A 5000-nucleotide genomic window follows, 5' to 3' on the forward strand; every position below is an offset into this window, starting at 1 on the left:
CCCGTGTCCTGACTCCTGGCTCGTGTGTAACACTGGCTCCGATTGGCTACCATGAAACACATGACTCTGCCTTAGCCAATCATAATCGTTTATCTCGTTATAACCCACCCGGTCTCCTCACTTGACAACACTAGTGTAGGCTACGGGTAGTTTACTCAATCATTTCATAGTAACGCACCGCATTTAGCGTTCAGTAACGATAACGGCGTTGTAACGACGGAAACAGTAATTAGTTAGATTACCCCGTTACTGAAAAAATAACGGCGTTACCTAACGCCGTTCTTTTAAACGGCGTTATTCCAAACACTGGTAGGCTACTCCTCGCCCATGATTGAAGGACCGCTGTCGCGGAAAATGACTGGAACCGTTTCCACTTGCGTCTCCTTAAGAGCATACCGCTCTTCTGACTGGGTCGAAACTGGTGAAATGTCGGGGACGACGGGGTCGCGCTTATACCGGCACGGCGCCTTTCTCACATGCAGGCATTAGACCACGTACCGGTCATTTTGCGGTACAAAGCGCATGTGGGAAAAGGGCTTTACTGTACCCAACTGCAACTGAGATGAGCAAAACATCTGATCTACCCCTCTGTGCTCTGGACATGGTGCCGCACGCACCTTCACTAACATTATTGTTTGGAGCGCGCCGCCACGTGAAATCCTCTTTGAAATAAAAACTCAGGCACCACTTAGCCACCGCCGGTACTGTTTTAAAAGTAGTGTGTTTCCCTTGTAGCATATCCAAATGTTTCTAGGGTCAGATGATCCATAACCAAGTGGACGTTTGAGGCAAATTGGATGAAATTCCGTCAAAGGTCGTTCCTGAGATACCACGTTAGCGAGCATGAAACGAGCGGTTGTGAGGTTACAGTGACCTTGAACCTTGACCACCAAAATCTAACCAGTTCATCTTTGGACGTTTGAGCCACATTGGATGAAATTCTGCCAAGGCATATATCGGGTTAACAGACAGACAACCTGAAACCATAGAAAGTGAGCGGATCTCTGCACTTTTCCTGACACGTAAACACACTTTAAGTGCAGCACTTAGCTTGAAAGATCACTTGTTATTGTTGCTGCATAAGGAGCCTGTTGGAGTGGATAATGTGTTAGAACTTTTCATGCTTTTTAGCATGCTTTGTAGCTCGCTCCAGTGGCTGCCTAAAGCACATCTTATAATGTCACTAAAACACTGTCTGCATGTCAACTGACACACTATCGCAAACTGATTTGGTATTGAAAAGGCTCTCTGAGCAGGTGTGGTGTACCTGCCCAAGAATCTCAAGTTCGACTCTCAACGGCAAGTCTACGCAGAGTTGTGCACTTGGACTGGCCAATCAGGACGTGTGTTGTTACGGAGCCAACATAACTGATGATGCTCCTCCATCTGTCAGGTTTCCATTTGTTGTGATGGACAGAAAGTTCCACCAGCTGAACTGTTTCTGGATGAACAGATTTATCAGCATCTGTTTTTAAAATGTGCAAATAGAAAATATAAAAATAAATAAATACTGTAAATAAATTGCTGGTTGCTTAGTGGCGAACACAGACAGAGAAGAAAGATAAAGCAGAGAAAAGCTGATGTGACGTTGGGATGACTGGAGCTTTTCCTGCTCAGTTTGTTATTGAATTGTAACCGGAAAAAACGCTTTCTTGTTCTATCAAGCAGGTTCCTATTCTTCTGCCTCACCGCCATGTTGACGCTCAGAACAAAGCAACACACACACACACACACACACACACACACACACACACACACACACACACACACACACACACACACACACACACACACACACAGTACCTAAGGTGGCTGTGTGCTGGGCACCAGCACACTGAGGACGGTGGGGGAAAGGTTGAGCTGCTGCTGCTGGGGGGAGATGGAGATCTGAATCTCCAAAGTGTGTGGCTGTCGATGGACCAATAGGTCAAACATCTTACACCAAGAACAGATAAGCTGACTTCTGAAGAGCGAGGCCACTCAATGGGTTCTTGTGTGTCTGGTGATGCTAAGGTGCCTTTTTTAATGAGAGGTGAAACACAGAGGGAGTGAGGTCAGTGATGCTTGTCTTACAGCACAAGGTCACCTGTCTTCACTTTGAAGCATCAGTCAGTCAGTCTATCAGCAGCACTACCTGCTCTCAGTCAGTCTGTCTCTCAGCAGCACTACCTGCTCTCAGTCAGTCTGTCTCTCAGCAGCACTACCTGCTCTCAGTCAGTCAGTCTATCAGCAGCACTGCCTGCTCTCAGTCAGTCTGTCTATCAGCAGCACTGCCTGCTCTCAGTCAGTCAGTCTATCAGCAGCACTGCCTGCTCTCAGTCAGTCTATCAGCAGCACTGCCTGCTCTCAGTCAGTCTGTCTATCAGCAGCACTGCCTGCTCTCAGTCAGTCTCTCAGCAGCACTGCCTGCTCTCAGTCAGTCTGTCTCTCAGCAGCACTGCCTGCTCTGTCAGTCTGTCTCTCAGCAGCACTGCCTGCTCTCAGTCAGTCTGTCTATCAGCAGCACTGCCTGCTCTCAGTCAGTCTGTCTATCAGCAGCACTGCCTGCTCTCAGTCAGTCTATCAGCAGCACTGCCTGCTCTCAGTCAGTCAGTCTATCAGCAGCACTGCCTGCTCTCAGTCAGTCAGTCTATCAGCAGCACTGCCTCCTCTCAGTCAGTCAGTCTATCAGCAGCACTGCCTGCTCTCAGTCAGTCTGTCTCTCAGCAGCACTGCCTGCTCTCAGTCAGTCAGTCTATCAGCAGCACTGCCTGCTCTCAGTCAGTCTGTCTCTCAGCAGCACTGCCTGCTCTCAGTCAGTCAGTCTCTCAGCAGCACTGCCTGCTCTCAGTCAGTCTATCAGCAGCACTGCCTGCTCTCAGTCAGTCTGTCTCTCAGCAGCACTGCCTGCTCAGTCAGTCAGTCTCTCAGCAGCACTGCCTGCTCTCAGTCAGTCAGTCTCTCAGCAGCACTGCCTGCTCTCAGTCAGTCAGTCTCTCAGCAGCACTGCCTGCTCTCAGTCAGTCAGTCTCTCAGCAGCACTGCCTGCTCTCAGTCAGTCAGTCTCTCAGCAGCACTGCCTGCTCTCAGTCCCTCTGGATGAAAGTCAGGGTTCCCACACCTTCTTACACATCCAGTTCAAGGACTTTTCAATGACTTTCAAGGCCCAATTCCTTCAAATTCAAGGACCCAACATGGCATAGTTTGAGACATGGGTCAAGGTTAATTACTGTTACAAAATGATTTTTTTATAATGAGAACTAGCAGGCTTTACAGAAGCTCACGGACAATCTATCTAACTATCTATCTATCTATCTATCTATCTATCAATCATCTATCTATCTATCTATATATCTATCTATCTACGGTATCTATCTACATTATCTATCTATCTATCTATCTATCTATCTATCATCTATCTATCTCTCTCTCTATCTATCATCTATCTACATTATCTATCTATCTTATAAGGGGCAAGTGGGCATCTCTGTCTGTTCTCTGTGTCTTCTCTGTTTCAATTTTTGTCCCACTGATGATGTCATAGTGATGTCATAAGAGGACTTTTGATAATGTCATAGTGATGTCATCAGTGATGCGAAGTTGAGCTGTGCATGCCAATAGAGCAGGCGAGTCCGCACAGCTGAAATGTCAACATTGAGGCAGATCAGTCTTCCTCCAGGGTCTGAGCACCACATGGAGACAGATCAGTCTTCCTCCAGGGTCTGAGCGCCACATGGAGACAGATCAGTCTTCCTCCAGGGTCTGAGCGCCACATGGAGACAGAGTGATGTAACTTCCTCCAGGGTCTGAGCGCCACATGGAGACAGAGTGATGTAACTTCCTCCAGGGTCTGAGCGCCACATGGAGACAGAGTGATGTAACTTCCTCCAGGGTCTAAGCGCCACATGGAGACAGCGTGATGTAACTTCCTCCAGGGTCTGAGCGCCACATGGAGACAGCGTGATGTAACTTCCTCCAGGGTCTGAGCGCCACATGGAGACAGCGTGATGTAACTCCGGGGTGTGAAGGGGCGCGCCGGTGCTGAGCCCCTCGGCGGAGAGGCGGCCATGCTTCGCTAAACCGGCGAGCCGATGCCGCCGCGCGCCGCTTCACACAGCTGAGCGGTCAGAGCCCGCTAAGCCCCGACGTGACAGCCAGCCAATCAGAGAGGAGGGAGACGCTGCCCCGACGTGACAGCCAGCCAATCAGAGAGGAGACAATGCTGCTGGCGCTAAACCACTGGAGGCAGCCATGGGGACAGACTGCTGGGTGTGAAGTCAAACTGTGTGTGTGCAGACAGTAAGCATACAGACAGAACGGCTGGAGACTCGACCTGAAGGTTTCAGCAACAACTGCTAAGAACTGCTAACTGGGAGGAACAAGTTGGAGGAAAAAGACTGGCTTGCTGTCCAAGTTATACTGGGGAAATTTTTTTATTTTATATGACTAAATAATGGTAATAACTTTCCTGTGGCCCACTCTCTTATCTTCTCTCTCTCTTTTTACTATTTATTCTTAGGAAATACTTTACAGTTGTTTCTCATTGTGTTGCCCCCCCCTCACAAGAACAAAGAAAACATGTACATAACAAAAGCCCTGACAAGGTACTGCAAGTTGTGTTGAATCACTGTTTTAGTATTTAAACCACAAAAATCCATGATTGCACTCTCAATACAGCAGGTGTTGTTAGGACGTAAAAGATCAATACAATTTTCAAATTGATAATATTAGAGAGCCGCAGGGATGATGTATTTTTGTAGTCAGAACGCGGAAGTCCCGGACTTCCTGGTTCTTCACTGTTTATGTCTATGGGATTTTTGAATGGGTTTTGGCGCGATGCTTCAAATAAGGTCTCTGGGCAACGCAAGCTTAATCAAACACGAACCAGAGTTCAGCCGGATAATCTTCACACATGAGGACCACTTTCATGAGTTTTGAAGCGTAAATGCGAGCCCTAGAAGTAAAAAGCTCGTGCTAAGCTAATCCAGAACTACACACAGTGTCGCATAGGCTTCCAAGTC

General features: G+C 48.0%; 1 protein-coding gene across 6 annotated transcripts in view; it reads right to left on the reverse strand.

The window, feature by feature from the left end:
• rabgap1l (RAB GTPase activating protein 1-like) overlaps window positions 1-5000 on the reverse strand; it is a 206983-nt gene that overhangs the window by 79219 nt on the left and 122764 nt on the right. The gene's annotated exons all lie outside the window — the stretch shown is intronic.

This window comes from Poromitra crassiceps, assembly GCF_964638095.1.
Source record: "Poromitra crassiceps genome assembly, chromosome: 12".
NCBI lineage: Eukaryota > Metazoa > Chordata > Actinopteri > Beryciformes > Melamphaidae > Poromitra > Poromitra crassiceps.